Source organism: Elephas maximus, chromosome X (genome assembly GCF_024166365.1).
Source record: "Elephas maximus indicus isolate mEleMax1 chromosome X, mEleMax1 primary haplotype, whole genome shotgun sequence".
NCBI classification, from domain to species: Eukaryota; Metazoa; Chordata; class Mammalia; order Proboscidea; family Elephantidae; genus Elephas; species Elephas maximus.
In genome coordinates this window covers 95,581,343-95,605,670 of record NC_064846.1, presented here as the reverse complement: position 1 = coordinate 95,605,670, position 24,328 = coordinate 95,581,343, and the positions used below count along the sequence as shown (strand labels likewise).

Genomic DNA, 24,328 nt, shown 5'->3' with positions numbered 1-24,328 from the left:
CTTTATGGTCTGACTGAGACTGGAAGGACCCCGGTGGTCATGGCCCCCAGACCTTCTGTTGCCCCAGGACAGAAACCATTCCCAAAGCCAACTCCTCAGACATGGATTGGACTGGACAGTGGGTTGGAGAGGGATGCTGGTGAGGAGTGAGCTTCTTGGATCAGGTGGACACTTGAGGCTATGTTGGCATCTCCTGCCTTGAGGGGAGATGAGAGGGTGGAGGGGATTAGAAGCTGGCGAAAAGGACACAAAAAGAGGGAGTGGAGGGAGGGAGCAGGAGAGTAATTGGGAGTGTGTAGCTAGGTATATATGGGTTTTTGTGTGAGTGACTGACTTGATTTGTAAACTTTCACTTAAAGCACAATAAAAATTATTTAAAAAAAAATTAACCAAGGAAGTAAAAGAGTTGTACACAGAAAACTAAAAAATTGCTGAAATAAGTTAAAGAAGACCCAAATAAATGGAAAGACAAAGGAGGCTTCATGAATTGTGTAAAAACAATGTGGGAGCAGTGTCTGACCTTCCCTAACTTCGCAAGAGGGAAGGAGACTCAAGATCAACAGCCCAAGGCTGATTCCTATGAGGCGGAGGTCAAACAGGAATTCTCTGTCTGCCATCTTTACCAACTGTGATACCAATTGTCCCTCCTATAGCACGCTATACTTCTCTGCTGAGTTCAATAATTCATTGCAGTGGCCCCACAGAACTCATGAGGTATCAGCATAAGCAAACCTTTAAGAGACTTTAGGTTCAGCCATTGTACTGGAGTCCAGCAGTGCCTCCCGCTTAGTCCACTCTTTCACAGTTACAGCTTCTACAATTACAGCTTTTACAATCACAATTAACCTTTTTAGCAATCAACACTCACAGCTGAATCAAATAATCCTATCAACATCTTCCCCCGCCCTGTGTTCCCTCGGCCCATCAGGAAAAGAGGAATCTATTCAGTGGGGATCCTCCTTTGTCCTCCTCATTTAATGTAAGCACACTCACGAAAGTGTGTAAGCCAGCCACTTCATGCTTTACTCCCCCCCCCCCCGTTTTAGATAGCCAATATTTAAATTGACCGTCTCTATTGCTTCCCATGGAAGCAGCAGTCAAGAAATCAAAAGACGCATTGCATTGGGCAGATCTGCTGCAAGTGACCTCTTTAAGGTGTTGAAAAGCAAAGATGTCACCTTGAAGACTAAGGTGTACCTGACCCAATCCATGGTATTTACCATTGCATCATATGCATGTGAAAGCTGGACAATGAATAAGGAAGACCTTTGAATTGTGGTGTTGTCAAAGAACATTGAATATACCATGGACTGCCAAAAGAACGAACAAATCCGTCTTGGTAGAAGCACAACAAGAATGCTCCTTAGAAGCAAGGATGGCAAGACTGTGTTTTAAATACTTTGGACATGTTGTCAGGAGGGATTGAGGCCTCCACCAAGACTCCCTCCCCCCCCACCCACTCTGCCGTGGTTCCCTGCCCCCCTCATAGCCCGCCAAGCCACAGCTTCTAACTGCGGTTTGGCCCAACCAAGCTGCTGCCCTAAGCACATTTTGAATTTGGTGCCAGAATCCTGCACATGTGTGAACCAAGATTTTGGTGCATGCGCAGGACCATAAGAGCGGTGTCCTCAGTCTGTCCTTGGACCTGAATATCACCAACATGATTCAATATCCGGACCTCCAAATGTGGACATAGTAGGGCAAAAGGCGGAGAGTTCCAGGCACCAAACCCAACCCCCAGACGCCACTGGAAATAAAAAGCTCCCAACCCCCTCAGACATCAAGCATGTGGCCTTATGGTGGCTAGATCCTGCATTGCTCCTTGTCTGCGCAGACAATAAATTTCCAGTTTCTGTTTCCCTTGCAACTGGTGGTGTTACATCCATCTTATTTTGATCAGCTAATAGGACAGGACAAGAACCCTTGTTTGGTTACAGGATCAGTCCCTGAAGAAAGACATCATGCTTGGTAAAGCAGAGGGTCAGTGAAAAAGAGGAAGACCTTCAAGGGGATGGATTGACACAGTGGCTGCAACAATGGACTCAAGCATAACAAGGATTGTAAGGATGGCACAGGGCCGGTCAGTGTTTCCTTCTGTGGTAAATAGGGTTGTTATGCGTCAGAACTGCCTTGACGGTGAAAACCCCAATTAACACCCGTCCCCTCCCCCTTTCTTTGTCTTGCTAACCACAAGCTTGTTTTGAGCAACATTTTTCAGGAAGTTGCAGCAGGTAGTGGCTCCATCCACTGAACCAGTCCAAGCTATGCCTTGAAGCATGCACAGATTAAAGAGATCACGTCCTTCAGACCACCCCAGACCCGACTGTCACCAGAAAGAACGATATTTCCCAGCCCATGATTTCACCTGATTCTATTTTAAAAGCGAGGGGTCCCACTACACACACATCCGACAGAAGATGACTTAATATCTGGACCTCTAAGTATGGGCATGGGAAGGCTAAGGGTGGAGAGTTCCGGGTACCAAACCCAACCCCCGATGCCATTGGAAACAAAAAGCTCCCCAGCACCCTTAGACGGCGAGCACGTGGCCTTATGGTCACTAGACACCAGTTGCTCCTTGTCTGAGCAGACAATAAATTTCCATTTTCTGTTCTCCCTTGCAACTGGTGGTATGGCATCCATCTTATTTCAATCAGCTAATAAGACAAGACAAGAACCCTAGTTCAGTTACAACAGCACCCAACAACAGCAATTGTTGTAGGGTAAAAAAAAATCACAAAGTTTAGTAAAGTGAAAAGTAAGTTTTATTCAGCATACACTCAAAAAGGCAAAAGTGGGAAGTGGACAAGTATGTTGCCAGAGCCATGTCTACCCGAGTTCAAGGAAATATTACAGAATAAGTAAGAATGGGAAAACAGACAGGCATGTTGCCTCAGCCATGTCTGCCCAAGACCAAGGAACGTTACAGAGTCATCAGTATATATTAACATTACAAAATGGGCAAAACCATCGAAAGCTTCACCCTTTCACAGATTAGCTAGAAAATGTGATCCTACATTTTGAATTGCCTCACTCAACAATCATTGGTACAGGTTTCAGTAACAACAGTCAGGAGGGTCTTCATTAGTCCAAGAAATTTCTATTCACAAAATGTTAACAGAAAAAGATAAGAGTGGAAAGTTTTCTGTGTTCTGTTGATGTGAAAGGTTCCCTAAAAGATATTTTCCAAGATTATCTTAGCTATTGTTTTTATGGAAACCCTGGTGGCATAGTGGTTAAGTGCTACGGCTGTTCACCAAAGGGTTGGCAGTTTGAATCTGCCAGGCGCTCTTTGGGAACTCTATGGGGCAGTTCTACTCTGTCCTATAGGGTCGCTATGAGTCGGAATTGACTCAATGGCACTGGGTTTTGTTTTGTTTTATTGTTTTTATACCTCAGGGCCCAGTTGATGTGTCCCTGTGAGTCCTTGTGAGTCCTTGTGAGCCCAGCTCCAGCTGGGTCACTTTCTCTACGCTCAAGGACAGGGAGTAATGACTCCAATATTATTTCCTAAAGCACTATCAAACCAGTACTCTGAGGAGATAAGCATGTTCCTTGGTCTTGAAGAATCTTCTGTTCAAGTTGGAACTTCGAGCATCTGCATTCACAAGCAAAGTCCAGTCTAGAGCAAGCCATCAGATTTCAGTAATCTACACCAGCTCACGGTGCCAAACATCTTTCTCTTCATTCAGTTGGGTTCTGGTCAGGTCATCCCTAGCCATCAAAGCTAGGTCACAATGGGTAGCAGCCTTAGGCTTGAGAGTTCACACACATCTCCCAACCCTTCAGGCAGCCCCTTCACACACTCTCATCCCTAGCCCCCTTGGGCTAGGTCAATGGGTTTTATCCATAAACTTCAGGAGTTCAACAACTGTTCTACTTCTGACCAGCCAGCCCTTTATTTCTCTCATCCCTAGCCACCGTGGGCTAGGTCAATGGGTGCCAATAGAACATGTGCAAACTCAACCCTTCTCTTCATTGCTGCACTTCCACTCATGAGTGGACCCAGGTGGTCACCACAAACAAGCAGACCAAGCTGCCTACTTGCTGGCTCCCCTTAACTTCCAGAACTGCAAGGGGTTTCCATCTGATGAGCACTGGCTTTTCCTGCCTCAACACATTCAACAGCAACTGCTTACCTGAAATTCAAAGAGCAAAAACAGTCATTTTTTTTTCCTTCTGCAGGTCTTGCCTTCAATGCAAATCTCCAGTTCTCTCAGCATTTCTGGGTGGTTCAATATGTCTTTTCACATGTAAATTCTGGTGGGGCTCAGGTTTTTGACCTAAGCCCCCACTCTATCCACAGGGCTACTGCATTCAAACAGCCTGTGTGTTTCTCTTGGGCAAATCCTAGGTCCTCTTTTAGCATATCCAATCAAATATTGACTTAAGGCAGAGTTACATGCTCTCTGTACTCTCTACTACCCAATATTCATTTCTACCATACATACAGGTCTGCTTTACAACAACAGTAGGTAGGAGAAACATTCAATATCCATAGTACATTCAGTTAAACACATAATCTTAAACACATAACCATTTTTAAAACATTCCAGTTGCATCTTCTCCACCCCTTAACTATTTTCTCATTCATATGAATATGGCCTTGGGCCTCTGGCAGGGTGGAACCAGAAGACCCTGGCCCCCTATCAATCATCGTGCTTATCTAGGCTGGTTTCGGCCCAGGCCACTTCAACTGCAGCTTTTCCGCCATTACACCTGCTGTATGGGGAAAACAAAACAAAGTTTAGTAAAGCAAAAATAAAGTTTTATTCGGCATATATTCAAAAAGACAAAAGTTGAGAGGTTGGACAGAATAAGTAAGAATGGGAAAAAGGACAAGCATGCTGCCACAGCCTTGCCTGCCCAAGTCCAGAGAATATTACAGAATCATCAGTCTATATTAACATTATAAAATGGGCAAAACCATTGAAAACTTCACCTTTTCACAGATTGGCTAGAAGCTGTGATCTCACATTTTGAATTGTCCCGCTTAACAATCATTGGTGCAGGTTTCAGTAACAACAGTCAGGAGGATCTTCATTGGTCCAACAAATTTCTGTTCACTAAATAATAGAAAAAGATGAATGGAAAGTCTTTGTGTTCTTATTGACGTGAAAGTCTCCTTAAACAATATTTTCCAAGATTATCTTTGCTATATTGTCTTTATACCCCAGGGCCCAGTTGATGTGTCCTTGTGAGCCCAGCTCCAGCTGGGTCACATTCTCTATGCTCAAGGATAGAGAATAATGATTCCAATATTATTTTCTAAATCACACGTAACAACAACGAAAGTGCCACCTAAGAATCAAAAGTTTTTACTTCCCAAGCGACTTTGTTCTTTCTCTTACAAGGCTCCATGCTTCCAAGAGTCTGGAGCCATTGTAAAGAATCCCGCTTCTTCTGACACCAACTGTAACAACAGCATGGTGGCAGTGTCTGACCTTATCTAACTTCCCAAGGGGGAAGAACAGCCAAGACCAACAGCCCAAGGCAGATTCCTATGAGGCGGAGGTCAAACATGACTCCTCTCTCCACCATCTTTACCAACTCTAACACCAAGTGTCCCTCCCAGGGTACTCTCTACTTCTCTGCTGCGTTCAATACTTCATTGTAATGGCCACACAGAACTCACAGATCATATTCACGATTATGGGTTTCACTAGGGAAGTAACAGGTTACAATTCAGGCTCAGGAACAAGCAAGGATATAGTTCTTCCACCAGGGCAGCCTCTGATCCCAATGAAGTGATCCTTGGTCCAAAGGACATGCTGGCTCCTGGCTGTTCTTCCCTGGTGGTGGTATCTTCTCTCTCTCTCTCGCCTCTGAGATGGCTCACCTCTAGCTAGCAGGATGGCAAAACTGATCAATCCCTTTGGTGGGCCACAATTACCCTATCACCTAGTCCTGCCCAATCACTTCGGTAGGAGTTATAAGTATTAGCAAATCATATATCTGATAAGACTATTATCTAGACTATATAAGGGACTCTTACAACTCAACAACAAAAACATTAAAAGCCAATAAAAAATTGGCAAAATGGCTAAAAAGTCCACACAAAAGTGATTTAAAGATTGAAAGATGTAATATTGTTAAGATGGCAATACCACACAAAGCAATCTACAGATCCAATGTAATCTCTATCAAAATCATAATGGCCATTTATACAGAAATGGATAAGGTGATCCTAAAATTTATATGGAATTGCAAGGGACTTAGAATAGCCTAATGAATTTTTTTTTTAAAAAGAACAAATTTGGGGGACTGAGACTTTCTGATTTCAAAACTTCCTACGAAATTTCAGTGATCAACAGTGTGGTACTGGCATAAAGATAGACATATAGGTCAATGGAATAGAACTGAGAGTGCAGAAATAAACCCATGCATCTATTGTCAATAAATTTTTGCCAAAGGTGCCAAATCCATTCAATGAGGAAAGAATAATATTTACAGCTAATTGTGCAAAAAAAAAAAAATGAAGGTAGACTCTTCATACCATATAAAGATTAAAGACTGATTAAATAAATAAAACCAAAAAAAGCCAACCCCTTTGCCATGAATCAATTCTGACTCATAATGACCCTATAGGACAAACTAGAACTGCCCTATATGGTTTCCAAGGAGTGCCTGGTGGATTCAAACTGCCAAACTTTTGGTTAGCAGCCTTAGTTCTTAACTAGTATGCCATCAGAGTTTCCAAATACATATATATATGTATTTATATGTATATATATATTTATAAGAGGTAAAACTATAAAACTCTTAGATGAAAACATAAGAGTAAATTTTCAGGACATTTCATTTGGCAATGGACTCAGCAACAAAAGCTGAGCAATAAAAGAAAAAATACATAAATCGGACTTCGTCAAAATGTAAGACTTTTGTATATCAAAGGACATCGTCAAGAATGTGAAAAGACAACCTACATTAGGAAAAAGTATTAGCAAGTCATATATCTGATAAAGGTCTATTATCTAGAGTATATAAAGTACTCTTACAACTCAACAATAAAAAGATTAAAAACCAATTTAAAAATGGGCAAAAGGCTTGAATAGGTATTTCTTCAAAGATATACAAACAGATAACAAGCACGTAAAAAGATGCTCACCATCCCTAGTCATTAGGAAAAAGCAACAAATCAAAACCATAACGAAAGACTATTTTGCACCGACTAGAATAGCTAATATAAAAACAAACAAAAAAAACAGAAAATAGTAAGTGTTGGTGACAATGTGGAGAATTCATAAACCTCGTGAATTGCTGGTGGAAATATTAAAGGGTGAAGCTGCTATGCAAAACAGTTTGGCAGTTCCTCAAAAAGTTAAACATTGAATTACCATATGACTCAGTAATTCCACTCCTAGATACATACCCAAAAGAACTGAAGGCATCAGGGACTCAAACAAATACATGTACATGCATATTCATAGCAGCACTATTCACAATAGCCAAAATGTGGAAACATCCTAAATGTCTATCAACTAATGGATAAACAAAATGTGTTTATACACACACACACACACACACACACATATCCCCCCAAAAAAGAAACCCATTGCCGTCAAATCGATTCCAACTCATAGCGACCCTATAAGAGAGAGCAGAACTGCCCCATAGAGTTTCCAAGGAGTAGCTGGTAGATTTGAACTGCTGTTCTTTTGGTCAGCAGCCGAGCTCTTAACCGCTGGAATACTATTCAGCCATAAAAAGGAATGAAGTACTAATATATACAGCAATGTGGATGAACCTTAAAAAGATTATGTGAAATAAAAGAAGTCCTGATACATGTTGCAATTTGGATTGCTAAATAAAAGAATCTAGGCGCAGTAAAAGAAGTCACATATTTTATTATTCCATTTATATGAAATATTCAGGAAAGGTAAATCCATTGAGACAGAAAGGAGACTGGCAGTTGACAGGAAGGAATGGAGAGTAACTGATTAATGGGTATATGATTCACTTTTGGGGTGATGAAATGTTTTGGAACTAGAATGAGGTGGTGGTTGCACATCATAGTGAATGTATAAATTACACCAGAAAATGGTTAGTTTTATAGGAATTTCACCCCAATAAACAATATTAAGAACATTACTCTTGAGTCTTCTATTATCCACATCCTATATAGTGGTGTTCCACTATTGTCTTAGTAACCTAATGCTGCCATAACAAATAGATGATAAGTGGGTGGCTCTAAAGAACAAAAATTTACTTTCTCACAGTTTTGGAGGTCAGAAGTCTAAATCAGGGCATCAGCTCTAGGGGACAGTCCTTTCTTGTCAATAAACCTGGGAGTTCCTTGGCATTCCTTAGCATCCTTGGCATCTGTCTCTGTGTGTATCTATGTCTTTTCTGCTGGTTTTATAACTCATTAAGTGATTAGGTTTAGAATTCACCCTACTCTGGTATGACATTATTAACATAAAATGAAATACCTATTCCCAAGCAGAATCACGTCCACAGATACAGGAGCCAGGACTTTAATACATATTTTGGGAGGTCACAGTTTAATCCATAACATCTAGTTTCCCAGACCCCCATAACTGAGAAAAAAGAACAGCTCATTTGTCATACCTCAGTGAAGCTGTCAGTAGCAAATTTTGTTTCTTCTCCTCCAAATTTTATCAGGTTAATACATGCTCAACAAAACCTCTTCTGTGTAACCTTTGGTTTGGGCTATTTTCTGGAGATTTAAGACCTACATGCTTCATTCTGGATGATGGACTAGCAGAATTGGGAATGCAAGCAGTTAGGGGAAAATTTGGTGGAAGAGGGATTGCCAAACATGATGGGGCAGGGGGGAGGGAGGGATGGTAAGAAGAGGGAAATCATGCATATCATAGGGTATTCGATTCTTCTTGGATTTTAAAGACTTTACATTTTTTTTAATGTATATTTGTTTTTGGTTTCCCACCTGCAATTTCTTAAAAATTTTCCACTCTTTCAGTTGCTTCTGAGGTGCTCATCTAGAAATGCAATAAGATTACAATATCTTCCATTTCTCCCTAACAGAAAGCCCCCTGTGAAAACTACTATTTCTTTAATTAAAAAAAAAATTAAGTTAACAATGTGCTTTGCTATTACTAAAATCTTCTACTTATCTTAACAGTATTGCTGTAAGTTAGGAGACCTGAATTTTAGACCAAGATCAAACACTAACTCAGTGGATGGTCTTAAAAAAATATTAATTTTCATTTAATCATCCATAAAATGAAGAGGTGAAGAGGTAAAGAGGGAGGCATAAAAAGATCCATGGTTCCTCTTCCAACAATAACATCTTATGGTTTATATTGGTCTTCTCACCAGCAGGTATTAGTCACCATCTTTAATAGCATTGCCTTTTATACATCTGAAAGACAGTTTTTCATTATTTCTCCTTTCCATGGCAAGTTACTCCTTTTAGTGAATCTTCTAAGATCAGCTATTCCATGCTTTGTTGCCATTGTTTTCCCAATAAAGGCCAAGCTTTGAGTCAATAAAAGACTGAATTATATTTCCTATTTTTTCCTGATATTTTCAGACAAACAAAAACTAATAAAATGTGTCTGTGATGGTTAAGATTGTGTGTCAACTTGACTGGGCCATAATTCTCCGTGTTTTGGCAGCCAAATAATGTTGTGATCACTTCCCTGTTGAGATTTGATATGTGATCACCCCCATGATGGTGAAAGGGAGTTTCCTTGGATGTGTGGCCTGTATCAAATATAAGCAGACATTCTGGCAAGGCTTGAGGGCTTTTTGCTCATGCTGGATCCTGCAACTTGTTCCGTTCATCTGACCTCTGGTCCTTGGGACTTGAGCTAGCAGCTTACCTTCAGTCTTGCCTGCCGATCTTGGAATTCATTGATCTTTGCAGCCTGTGAGCAAGAGCCCTGCTCTCTGACTTGCTGATTTTGGGTTCGCCAGTCCCTGTGGCAATGTGAATTGGGAGAAGCCTCTACCCTGACCCACAGACTTGGGACATTCCAGCCTTTACAACCGCATGAGCCATTTCCTTGATATAAATCTCTATACATATATTTATACGCTTTACTGGTTTTGCTTTTCTAGAGAACCCAGCCTAAGACAGCGTCATTAACAGACGCACTATAAAGTATGTTATTTGTTGTTTTAGTTGCTGTTCAGTTCACTCCATCTCATGATGATCTTATGTATAACAGAACAAAACATTGCTGGGTTGTGCCATCTTCAAGGAGGCCCGGTGGCTCAGTGATTAAAGTGCTTGGCTGCTCACTGAAAGGTCAGCGGTTTGAATCCACCAGCCACTCTGCAGGAGAAAGATGTGGCAATCTGGGCAGTGTTACTCTGTCTTATAGGGTTGCTATGAGTCAGAATTGACTGGATGCAATGAGTTTTTTTTTATGGGTTCCATCTTCATGATCATTAGTATGTTTGAGTCCATTGTAGTGGCGATTGTATCAGTCCATCTCATTGAGGATTTCCCTTGTTTTCACTGACCCTCTACTCGACTACCATGAGGGCCTTTTCCAGCAATTGATCTTTCCTGATGATGTGTCCAAAGTAAGTCGAAGTCTTGCCATGATTATTTCTAAGGAGCATTCTGGCTGTACTTCTTCTAAGACTGATTTGTTCATTCTTTTGGCAGTCCATGGTATATTCAGTATTCTTCACCAGCACCACAATTTGAATGCATCCAATCATCTTGTTTTCCTTCTTCATTATCCAGTTTTGCATGCATATGAAGCAATTGAGAAAAAACATAAATTAGGTCAGGCATACCTTAGTCATCAAAGTGACATCTTTGCTTTTTAAAACGTCAAAGGGGTCTTCTGCAGCAGATTCTTGCAGTGCAATGTGTGGTTTAATTTCTTGATTGTTGCTTCCATGGAATAAAATGATCCCAGGTTGAAGGTCACAGCTCTGGGAAGGAAGGGCAATGAAAATAATGAATATGTGGGTAAATCTAAATGAAAGTTACTGTATAAAACAATAACAATGTATTGGGGTTTGAAATATATAAAATATTAACATAGTAACAACAATATATAAGTTGTAGGTAATATAAATGCAGTTAAAGAGTTCTGGAATCTTTGCATTATCTGAGAAGAGGGTTAAAGTACACTTAACAGTTGAACATGATGAATTCAAGATGAATGCTGTAATTTCTATGATAGTATTCTTTTTTTTTTATTCTTTACTAAAAGAATAGTAAAAGAATACTTCGTTCTTTCTCTTTTCCATGGAGAAAACATCTTGAGAGGTGTGTCATTTTTCTTTTTCCATAAAAGTAACTAAAACATTTCTCTTTTCTTCAGAGGTCCTCTGTTCCATGCTTAGTAAGAATTGTCATTTCCCTCCAAAAAGGTTAAACTCTGAGCCAATAAACCTGAATCATTTTAGCTATATCCTCCCCATCCTTGCCCTGGTCTGATTACCTGCTTCCTCATGGCCACATCCAAATATATGCATGTAACAATCAAAGTTTATTTTAGGACTCGAATATGACAAATGACCAAAACACTAAATTTCCATCTTCAATTCCTGAAAGCTAGGGCCTGGCTTAATTTTTAAAAATTCAGTGATTACTGAGGAGGATCCCAAGATGGAGACTTGGGCTAATGCACCAGAATGTCTCTCTACATCAAAGACCCAAGAAACCAAGTGAAACAGATACAGATGGCAACCTTGGAACCCTGATCATCAAACAGAAGGACGAGGAATTAGACTGAGCTCCAAGTGGAAAGAGGGACAGAAAGAAAACAGCTGATGTGGAGAGATGCAGACCCTCAGTGCCTTGCCACCTGGCCTGGTACAACGTGGCCATCTTGGGACAAAGCGGGCAGCATTCCTGTCCTCTCATGACAGGAGAAAGAGGTACTATGCAAACAAACCTGGAATGAAACAAGGTGAGTGGGACACAAGCTGGGTCTAAAAAGGGAAAGAGCAGGAAGATAGGGCAGGACCTCCAGTGATCCTGTTGACCACAGAGAAAAGAGGGTGACAGGAACTGGAGAAGGGTCCACTCACCAGCAGCAGAGCCTGATCATTTGGCTGGGAAACACCACTGAATAGTGAAACTGCAGAGTAGCAACTAGAGGCCCCCAAACCAGCCAGCATCTGTGTGCCACGCCACACGTTTAAACAAACTGGGCCCCAGTCACTTTGGGCAGCCAGGCAGGAGAGCTCCCCAAGCCATGACATGCAGGGGCAAGCCAGCACCCACTGTCCACTGTCTAGGGACCAGCGGGAGAGTGTCTGCAGCCCAGGGACTGGTGGGAGGGCACCTGTTTCCTGGTGACTAGCAGGAATGTGCCTGCAATTTGGCAACCATGGGAGGACACCTACTGACTAGTGACCAGCAGAAGTGCACCTGCACACCGATGATTGGTGAGAGTGTGCCCATTTCCCAGTGACCAGTGGGAGCATGCCTGTAGTTGGCGACCAGTGGGAGAGAGCCTGCTGCCTGGTGACTGGTGGGAGCACATCAGCTCCCTGGCTATATACCTGCAGCTCGGTAACTGCAGTGAGTGCATCCATAGCTGGGCAACCAATACCAGTGTACCTGCAGCCTGGTGACCACCAAGAGCAAGCCCACTGCATGATGACTGGCAAGAGCATTCCTGCAGCCTGGTAACCAGCAGGGATGCCCACATATCAGCTGCCCAGTGACCAGTGCTATCCCCCCCCCTGAGCCCACACAGTAACCGGAAACACACCCGGAGTCACTGCCCAGCAACCAACAAGTGTGCCCCACACCCTAGCCCAGCAACTAGCAGACACATCCCTGTACATTCTTCCAGTGACCACCTGGCATGTCTTGGCAGGCATATTTCATCACCAGTGACTACTAGGTGGAGACTCCAATGATAAGCAGGCACACCTTGTGTCAACACTCAGTGACCACCTGGCTGCAGCATTGGCCATCCTACACTCAGCCAGTTCCTGCAGGCCAGCCCCACACGCACTGAGACCCCTTGATCTCCCACCACCTACTGAGAAATAGACAGTTCCACGATAATAATAGGATACTTCAACACACCACTCTCGGTAAAGGACAGAATCTCCAGAAAGAAACTCAATAAACATACAGAAGAGCTAAAGGGCACAATCAGCCAACTTGACCTCATAGACATATATAAAACACTCCACCCAACAGTTGCAAAGTACACATTCTTTTCCAAAGCACATGGAAAATCTCTCCAGAATAGACCACATATTAAGCCAGACAGCAACCTCAACAAAATCCAAAACATTGAGATAATACAAAGTATCTTCTCTGATCATATGCCATCATAGTAGAAATTAACAACAGGAATAACAAGGGAAAAAATCGATTACATGGAAACTGAATAACATCCTGCTTAAAAACCACTGGATAATACTAAAAATCAAAGATGGAATGAAAAAATTCCTAGAATCAAATGAGAATGAAAACACATTATACCAAAACCTTTGGGACACACCAAAAGCAGTGCTCAGAGGTCAATTTATAGCAATAGATGGAAACATCAAAAAAGAAAAAGGGACAAAATCAAACCATTAGCTACACAACTGAACAAATAGAAAGAGAACAACAAAAGAAGCCCACAGCCACGAGAAGAAAGGAAATAATAAAGATTAGAGCAGAAATAAATGAAATAGAGAATAAAAAAAATAGAAAGAATCAACAAAACCAAAAATTGGTTCTTTGAAAAGATCAACAAAATCAACAAACCACTGGCCAATTCAACAAAAGAAAAACAGGAGAGAACACAAATGACCCAAATAAGGAATGAAATAGAGGACGTTACAACAGACTCAACTGAAATAAAAAGTATTATAACAGAGTATTATGAAAAACTATACTCCAACAAATTTGAAAACCTAGAGGAAATGCACAAATTTCTAAAGACACACTACCTACCCAAACTAACACAAAATGATGTTGAAAATCTGAACAGACACATAACAAGAGAAGAGACTGACAAGGTAAAAAAAAAAACAACAAAACCCAACAATAAAAAGCCCCGGCCCAGATGGCTTCACTGGAGAATTCTACCAAGCATTCTGAGAAGAGCTTACACCAGTACTATTCAAACTATTTCAGAAAATAGAAAAGGAAGGGATACTCCTGAATTCATTCTATGAAGCCAGCATAACCCTAATAACAAAACTAGGCAAAGACATTACAAAAAAAGAAAATTGCAGACCAATATCTTTCATGAACATAGATGCAAAAATTCTCAACAAAATTCTAGTCAATAGAATTCAGCATCATATCAAAAAAATAACATACCACCACCAAGTAGGATTCATACCAGGCATGCAAGGATGGTTCAACATTAGAAAGTTATCAACATAATCCACCACATAAATAAAAGAATCACATGATCATCTCCATCGACACAGAAAAGGCATTCAACAAAGTCCAACACCCATTCTTGATAAAAACTCTCAATAAAATAGGTATAGAAGGGAAATTCCTCAACATAATAAAGGGCATCTAAAACCAACGGCCAACATCATTGTTAATGGAGAGAGGCTGAAAACATTTCCTTTGAGAACAGGAACCAGACAAGGATGCCCTTTATCACCACTCCTATTTAACATTGTGCTGGAAGTCCTAGCTAGAGGAATAAGGCAAGAAAATGAAATAAAGGGCATCTAAATTGCTAAGGAAGAAGTAAAACTGTCTCTATTTGTGGATGATATGATACTATACATAGAAAACCCAAAAGACTCCACGAGAAAACTACTTGAACTAATAGAAAGATTCAGCAGTGTAGCAGGATACAAGATAAACATACAAAAATCAGTTGGATTCCTATACACCAATAAAGAGAATGATGAAAAGGAAATCATGAAAACAATACCATTCATAATAGCCCCTAAAAAAATGTTTAGGAATAAACCTAACCAGGGATGTAAAAGACCTATACAAAGAAAACTACAAAACACTACCGCAAGAAACCAAAAGAGACCTACAAAAATGGAAAAACATACCATGCTCATGGATAGGCAGATTCTTCATTGTGAAAATGACAATTCTACCCAAACCAATCTACAGATATGATGCAATTCCTATCCAAATACCAAGAACTGTCTTTAAAGAGGTGGGAAAACTAATCATTAACTTAATATGGAAAGGGAAGAGGCCCTGGATAAGTAAATCACTATTAAGAAAAATAAGTAGGAGGACTTGCAATACCTGACCTTACCAAACCCAGTGCCGTCGAGTTGATTCCGACTCATGCCTGACCTTAGAACCTACTAAACAGCTATGGTAGTCAAAACAGCCTGGTACTGTTACCATGACAGATATACTGACCAATGGAACAGAATTGAGAACCCAGATGTAAATCCATTCATCTACGGTCACAAGGTCTTTGACGAGGGTCCAAAGTCCATCACATGGGGAAAGACAGTCTTTTTAACAAATGGTTCTGGCAAAACTGGATGTCCATCTGCAAAAAAATGAAACAGGACCCATATCTCACACCATACACAAAAACTAACTCAAAATAATCAAAGACCTAAGTATAAAACCCAAAACTATAAAGTTCACAGAAGAAAAAATAGGATCAACACTAGAGGCCCTAATACACGGCATTAACAGAATACAAACCATAACTAACAACACACAAACTCCAGAAGATAAGCTAGATAACTGGGATCTTCTAATAATTAAACACTTAATGTTCATCAAAAGGGTTCACCAACAGAGTAAAAAGACAACCTACAGACTGGGAAAAAATCTTTGGCTATTACAAATCTGACAAGGGTCTAATCTCTGAAATCTATAGGAAAATCCAACACCTCTACAACAAAAGACAAATAATCCAATTAAAAAATGGGCAAAGGAAATGAACAGACACTTCACCAAAGAAGACATTCAAGCAGCTAACAGATAAATGAAGAAATGCTCACGATCACCAGTCATTAGAGAAATGCAAATCGAAATGACAACAAGATACCATCTCACCTTGCATTACTGGCAGGAATCAAAAAAACAGAAAATAACAAGTGTTGGATAGACTGCGGGGAGATCGGAACTCTTATGCACTGCTAGTGGGAATGCAAAATGGTACAGCCACATTGGAAAATGATACAGCACTTCCTTAAAAAGCTAGAAATAGAAATGCCATATGATCCAGCAATCACACTCCTTGAAATATATCCTAGAGAAATAAGAGCTGCCACACGAATAGACATATGCACACCCGTGTTCATTGTAGCATGGCTCACAACAGCAAAAAGGTGGAAACAACCCAGATGCCCATTCAACAGATGAATGGATAAACAAACTATGGTACCTACACACAATGGAGTACTATGCAATAATAAAGAACAACGATGAATCTGCAAAGCATCTCACAACACAGATAAATCATGAGGGCTTTATGCTGAGTGAAATAAGTCAATCACAAAAGGACAAATATTGTATGAGACCACTACTGTAAAAACTCATAAAAGGTTTACACACAAAAAGAAACAATCTTTGATGGTTATGAGTGAGGGGAGGGGTGGGGATGGAAAAACATTAAATAGACGATAGATAAGTGGTAACTTTGGTGAAGGGTGAGAGTGTACACAATACTGGGGAAGCCAGCACAAGTCGTACAAGACAGGGTCATCGCATAGACACATCCAAATTCCCTGAGGGATCGAATTACTGGGCTGGGGGCTGCGAGGACCATGATCTTGGGGAACATCTAGCTCCACTGGCATAACAAAGTTTGTAAAGAAAATGTCCTATGTTCTACTTTGGTGAGTAGTGTCTGGGGTCTTAAAAGACTGTTAGTGGCCATTTAATATACAATACAGCAACCATCACCGCTACTTGATTCCAAAAGTTTTTCATATGTTCAATTTTGATGATTTTTCATTTGCACTTGAAAAGAATCTGTATTGTCTCATTGTCCTATGCAGTGTTCTATGTATGTCAATTAGGTACAGTTTGTTAAATTTGTTGTTCACATAAGCTTTACAATTTTTTTTTGCTTTTTTTCTTCTATCAGATATTGACAGAACCGTGTGAAAGCCTCCCAAAGTGATTTTGTGTGTCTCCTTTTAGTTCTGTCCAATTTTACTTTGTATCTTTTAATGCTATTTAGTTGTGTTCCTAATGATTTAGAATTGTGATATTTATCTTTGTTGTGGATTGACCCTCTTATCATTTTCTAATCTCTCTTCTTATCTCAATTAATTTCACCCCTAAATTCTATTTTTTCCCATATAAGTATGTTGTTGTCAGGTGCCATGAAGTTGGTTCCACCATTTGTCTGGCAGTTTGTCATACTGTGGTGGCTTGCATGTTGCTGTGATGCAGCAGAGTTACCCATGGTGGACAGGTTTCAGTGGAGCTTCCAGACTAAGATTAGGAAGAGGGACCTGGTGATGTACTTCTTAAAAAACTGGACAGTGAAAACCTTATATATAGCAGCGGAACATTGTTTGATACAATGCTGGAAGATAAACCCCTCAGGTTGGAAGTCATATTTTAATATGACTGGGGAGCTGCCTTCTCAAAGCAGAGTCAAATAAGTATATGTACACTAATTTTGTTTCGGTTAGTGTTTGTGTGGCTTATCTTATTCCATCTTTTCACTTTCAACCTTTCTGTTTCCTTATATTCAAGATAAAGGCCATGTAAACAGCATGCAGTTGGATTTCCTTTGGTATTATTTATTTATTATCCAAACTGACAATGTTTGTCTTTTAACTGGGATATTTATTTTACTTAATTTTAATCTTATCACTGCTATATTATGGCCTATATTTCCCATCATCATTTTTGCTTTTTTATTTGACACATCTCTTTTTGTTCCTTTTTTCTCTTTTCACGCCACCTTTTAAATTGATCAAATATTTCTATTATTTAGAATTTTCCCTCTAGTACCTTGTTAGTTATACTATTCCTTTAGTGGTTACTCTAAAATTTATAACCCACTGTTTTTATTTATTACAGTCTAAACCAGTTAATACGTTTACTACTTTACTGATAACGTTAGTATCCTATACCCCATTAATACCTTTACTTTCTTGTGCTTTTTGCATTATTATTGTAATGTATTTTTAACTTCATATAATTTAAATTTCCACAAGATATTATTTTTTATTTATATAGTGAATCACTTCATTAGACCATTGAGAAGCAATAATCCTATGTGTTCTGAAAACCATTGTTATGGATTAAATTGTGTCCCCCCAAAACGTGTGTCAACTTGCCTAGGCCATGATCCCCAGTATTGTGTGATTATCCACCATTTTGTCATCTGACGTGCTTTCCTATGTCTTGTAAATCCTTCCTCTATGATGTCAATGGGGCTGAATTAGAGGCAGTTATGTTAATGAGGCAGGACTCAATTCACAAGATTAAGTTTTGTCTGGAGTGAATCTCTTTTGAGATATAAAAGAGAGAAGCAAGTAAAGAGAGAGTGAGACCTCATTACCACCAAGCAAGAAGAGTCAGGAGCTGGCGTCCTTTGGACCCAGGGTCCCTGCACTGAGAAACTCCTAGGCCAGGGAAAGATCCAATGTAAAGGCAGTTTCCCTGGGGTGTGGCCGGCATCACTTTGTATCTCTCAAGAGATAAAAAGGAAAGGGAAGCAAGCAGAGAGTGGGACCTCATACCACCAAGAAAGCAGCGCCAGGAGCAGAGAGTGTCCTTTGGACCTGAGGTTCCTGGGCTGAGATGCTTCCAGACCAAGGGAAGACTGATACATCACAAGGACCTTTCCCTAGAGCCGAGAGAGATCAAAAGCCTTCCCCTGGAGCTAGCACCCTGAATTCGAAATTCTGGCCTCCTAGACTGTGAGAGAATAAATTTATCTTTGTTAAAGACACACTCGTGGTATTTCTGTTATAGCAGCACTAGATATTTAGACATAATTTGGTACTGGGAATGGGGTGCTGCTCTAACAGATACCTAAAATTTGGAAGGAGTTTGGAAACTGAATAGGTAGAGGCTGGAAGAGTTTTAAAATGCCCAATAGTAAAAATCTAGATTGCTTTAAGGAGATTGTTGGTGGAATTATGGACATCAAACACAATGCTATCGAGGACTCAGAAAGAAGTGAGGAGAGCTGTTACACTGGAGACAGAGCAGGCAGTGAGAAGCAGCAGAGAATGTGCAGCCGCAAAGAAATGGCAGAAGCAGAACCAGGAGACCAGCACGAGACAGTGCTAGAGCCAACCCACAGAGCGAAAGAGCTGAATGCCTTTGGCAGGAGCCTTCCTGGTGGAGAGGAGTGCCTCCAGGCACTTATCAGTGGAGCCAGACTTGCAGACTCTCAGAGCAAGGGAGCTGAGTGCCTTCTGGCCAAAGTTTACTGGCAGAGTGGGGTGCCTCCAGGCACTTACCAGAGGAGTGAAACAGCTTAGAAACACTTGCCCGAGCAGGACAGACATAGGTGGTGAGGCACAAGTGGCCAAAAGGCCAAGAAACCACGAAGCAAAAGCTGAAGAGAAAAAGAGCACAGGAAGCTAAGCCGCTTCAGTCTCAAAGAATATGGCCATGACCTCAGGGGTCTCGAATGGTAGAGCCATGGCCTCTGGAGTTTCTGAGGGTGGGGCCACAGCCTCCTCAGTTTCAAACAGGCAGATTTTCACCAACTCAATTCTGGAGTGTGGGGTTGCCTTTCATGAGTGCCAGTGGGATGGTGCTAGATGCTGCCCAAAGCTGAGGGGGTGGGGCTGTCATGCCCAAATGGCAGAAGAACAGGGCCTGCCTGGGCTGAGGGAATGGAGTCATCATACAAATGGACTAGGAGAATGGGGCCGCCCAAATCTGAGGCAGCAGAGTTGCCATTCCAGTGGGTCTGGATGGTTGGAACTGAAGCCTAGGGCTGAGGGGCTTCCACCTAGAGTCCAGAGAGTGTGGCTAACACCCAGAGTCTGATTGGCAGGGCCACTACCTAAATAGTCTCAGAGAACAGAGGATTATTTTCAAGCTTTGAGAGCTACTGTAATGTGTTCTGCTGACTTGCTTGGTGCCTGTTATCCCTTCTTTCCCTCCAATTCCTCCCATTTCTAATGGAAATATCTAGCTTGTGCCTGTTCCACTATTTTACTTTGGAAGCAGATAACTTGTCTTCTAGATTTCACAGATGAAGAGGAATTTTTGGATTTTGGACTTGGAGTTGATTTAAGACTTTTGCTATAATAAGAAGGGGTGAATGTGTTTTACATGTGGCAAGGACATGAATTTTGAGGGGCCAAGGGGTGGAATTTTATGAATTGGATTGTTTCCCCCCAAAAATGTGTGTCAGTTTAGCTAGGCCATGATTCCCAGTATTGTGTGATTGCCCACCAGTTTGTCATCTGATGTGATTTTTCTATGTGTTGTAAATCTTACCTCTATGATGTTAATAAGGCAGGATTAGAGACAATTATCTTAATGAGGCAGGACTCAATCAACAAAATTAGGCTGTATCTTGAGTCAATTTCTTTTGAGATACAAAAGAGAAGCAAGCAGAGAGACAGAGATACCTCATTACCACCAAGCAAGAAGAGCCAGAGGCGTGTGTCCTTTGGACCTGGGGTTCCTGTGCTGAGGAGCTCCTAGGCCAGGGGAAAATTGATGACAAGGACCTTCCCCAGAACTGACAGAGAGAGAAAGCCTTCCCCTGGAGCTGGCACCATGAATTTGGACTTCTAGCCTCCTAGACTGTGAGAGAATAAATTTTCCTTGTTAAAGCCTCCCACCTGTGGTATTTCTGTTATAGCAGCACTAGATAACTAAGACATCCATCATAACAACAATCACTAGAGTATGATTTATTTCTCAATAATCCACAGACTTCTCTAACCTGTCAAAGTATTTAATCTTTAAATCCTAACTAAATGAGACTTACTGAGTGATGCTTTCCCACACTCCCTCCATATGTAATAAGTTACCCTCTATGATTTCATACTAGTTTGTGTGTTCCTTGACTTTTTATGTATGCACTAGATTGTACTATGGGGGATAGTGAACAGCTTGCCACTGTTGGGGAAAGAATCAAGGGAACCCACTCCAGCTTCAATAGAACAGAGTAGAAATAATAGAATAACTGAATTTAAGTGCTGGAAAGAAATTTAGAGAACATGTAGTCCAATTCTTTCCCAAATATTCTGCACTTAACTATCCCTTCCTTAAATCACAAGCTCTTTAGGGACAGGATCCATGTTTGATTTATTCTTATAAAGAAAATTTTTTTTTTCTTTATATCTAAAATAGTCTAGTGAATAACATTTCTATAAACATTATGTACAAATCACTTTTTTCCTATACTAAATTATTCCTTTTAGAATAAAGTCCTAGAAGTAGTCTTGCTGAATTAGAGGACTGATCATTGTTATAGCCTTTATTACACATTGACAAATTACCCCCCAAAAAATATTGGATCCATTTTTAGTGCAAGCATCCACATGTTTCTGCAAATAATCATTAATAATTGGAACGTGTAATACATGAAGTACGAACCTAGGAAAATTGGAAATTGTAAAAAATGAGATGGAACGCATAAAGATTGATATCCTAGGTGTTAGTGAGCTGAAATTGGACTGGTATTGGCCATTTTGAATCAATCATATGCTCTATTTTGCCGGGAATGACAACTTGAAGAGGAATGGTGTTGTATTCATTGTCAAAAAGGGCATTTCAAGATCTATCCTGAAGTACAATGCTATCAGTGATAGGATAATATCCATACCTTATTTGAATAATATGACTATTATTCAAATTTACACATCAGCCACTAGGGGCAAAGATGAAAAATTGAAGATTTTTACCAATTTCTACAGTCTGAAATTGATCAAACATGCAATCAGGATGCACTGATAATTACTGGTGATTATAATGTGAAAGTTGGAAACAAAGAAGGATCGGTAGTTGGAAAATATGCCCTTGGTGATAGAAATGATGCTGAAGATCCCATGATAGAATTTTGCAAGACCAAAGACTTCATCGCAAATACCCTTTTTCAACAACATAAACAGCAACTATACATGTGGACCTTGCCGGATGGAATACGCAGGAATCAAATCTGTGTAAAGAGATGATGGAAAAGTTCAATATAATCAGTCAGAACAAGGCCAGGGGTCAACTGTGGAACAGATCATCATTTGCTCATATGCAAGTTCAAGTTGAAGCTGAAGAAAATTAGAACAAGCCCATGAAAGCCAGAGTATGACCTCAAGTATATCCCACCATCTCAAGAATAGATTTGACACATTGAACACTAATGACCGAAGACCAGACAAGTTGTGGGATGACATCAAGGACATCATACATGAAGAAAGCAAGAGGTCATTAAAAAGTCAGGGAAAAAAGAAGAGACCCAAATGGATGTCAGAAGAGACTCTGATACTTGCTCTTGAACTTCGAGTAGCTCAAGTAAAAGGAAGAAATGAAGAAGTAAACGAGCCTAACAGAAGATTTCAAATGGCTATTGGAGAAGACAAAGTATTATAATGACATATGCAAAGACCTGAAGTTAGAAAACCAAAAGGGAAGAACACGTTCAGCATTTCGCAAGCTGAAAGAACTGAAGAAAAAATTCAAGACTTGAGTTGCAATACTGAAGGAGTCTATAAGGAAAATATTAAATGATGCAGGAAGCATCAAAAGAAGATGGAAGGAATACAGAGTTACTGTACCAAAAAGAATTGGTCAATTTTGAACATTTCAGGAGGTAGCATATGATCAAGAACTGACGGTACTGAACCAAGAGGTCCAAGCTGCACTGAAGGCATTGGCGAAAAACAAGGCTCCAGGAACTGATGGAATACTAACTGAGATGTTTCACAAACGGATGCAGCGCTGGAAGTGCTCACTCGTTCATGCCAAGAAATTTGGAAGACAGCTACCTGGCCTACTGACTGGAAGAGATCCATATTTATGCCTATTCCCAAGAAAGGTGATCCAACAGAATGTGGAAATCAGTGAACAATATCATTAATATCACAGGCAAATAAAATTTTGCCAAAGATCATTTAAAAGTGGCTGCAGCAGTACATCAACGGAGAACTGCCAGAAATTCAAGCCAGATTCAGAAGAAGACATAGAGTGAGGGATATCATTGCTGATGTCAGATGGATCCATAAAGATGTTTACCTGTGTTTTATTGACTATGCAAAGTCATTCAACTGTGTGGATCATAACAAATTTACTGAGACAGCTCCCACAGTATTGTATTAAAAATTCTATTTTCTTTGCTTGGCTTCCTCCCCCCAGGCTTTGCATTTGAATTCTGCTTTTATGTAAGCCCTGTTGCGCCTGCGTAGCATGATTAAGAATGTTGCTGACGTAATTTGTATGAACTCCCTACTTGTAAACCCCTTTAAAAGTAACCGGCCTGCCTGCCCTTGGTGAGTAGTCTTGGCAGCAGCAGTTCCAGCTGACTCCTTTCCTTGTACAAAAAAATAAAGGTGCCTTTCCTGTTCTCCCACCTCCGTCTCTAGTTCATTGGCCAATATGAGTCATGCTGAGCACGAACCTTGGGTTTCCACCTGGTAACATTATGGATAACATTGCTAACAATGTGAATTCCAGAACACTTAATTGTGCCCATGAGGAACCTGTACATAGATCAAGAGGCAGTCGTTTGAACAAAACAAGGAAATACTGCGTGGTTTAAAATCAGGAAAGGTGTATGTCAGGGTTGTATCCTTTCACCATACTTATGCAATCCGTATGTTGAGCAAATAATCTGAGAAGCTGCACTGTATGAAGAAGAACACAGCATCTAGATTGGAGGAAGACTCATTAACAACATGCATTGTGCAGATGACACAACCCTGCTTGCTGAAAGTGAAGAGGACTTGAAGCGCTTACTGGTGAAGATCAAAGACTACATACAGCCTTCAGTACGGATTACACTTTAAACAAAAATCCTCACTACTGAGCCAATAAACAACATCATAATAAACAGAGAAAAGATTGAAGTCAAGAATTTCATTTTACTTGGATCCACAATCAACACCCATGGAATCAACAGTTAAGAAATCAAACGACACATTGCATTGGGCAAATCTGCTTTAAAAGACCTCTTTAAAGTGTTCAAGAGCAAAGATGTCATCTTGAAAACTAAGGTACGCCTGAGCCAAGCCATGGTGTTTTCAATCGCCTCATATGCATGTGAAAGCTGGACAATGAATAAGGAAGACTGAAGAAGAATTGATATCTCTGAATTATGGCGTTGTTGAAGAATATTGAACATACCCTGTACTGCCAAAAGAACTAATAAATCTGTCTTGGGAAGAAGTACAGCCAGAGTGCTCCTTAGAAACAAGGATGGTGAGATTTCATCTCACATACTTTGGGCATGTCATCAGGTGGGATCAGTCCCTGAATAAGGACAACATGCTTTGTAAAGTAGAGAATCAGCAAAAAAGAGGAAGACCCTCA

At 40.5% G+C, this 24,328-nt stretch overlaps 1 long non-coding RNA gene and 1 pseudogene across 1 annotated transcript; one reads left to right on the top strand and one right to left on the bottom strand.

Annotated features, from left to right (window-relative positions):
* Window positions 1–4,574: 4,574 nt before the first annotated feature.
* On the bottom strand, window positions 4,575–10,848 carry LOC126069700 (uncharacterized). Its single transcript, XR_007516014.1, has 3 exons — window positions 10,738–10,848; window positions 4,943–5,066; window positions 4,575–4,722 (listed from the first exon to the last, which is right to left on the bottom strand). It is a non-coding gene; the product is annotated as an uncharacterized LOC126069700 (long non-coding RNA).
* Window positions 10,849–11,734: 886 nt separating this feature from the next.
* LOC126068749 (riboflavin kinase-like) overlaps window positions 11,735–24,328 on the top strand; it is a 54,410-nt pseudogene continuing 41,816 nt past the window's right edge.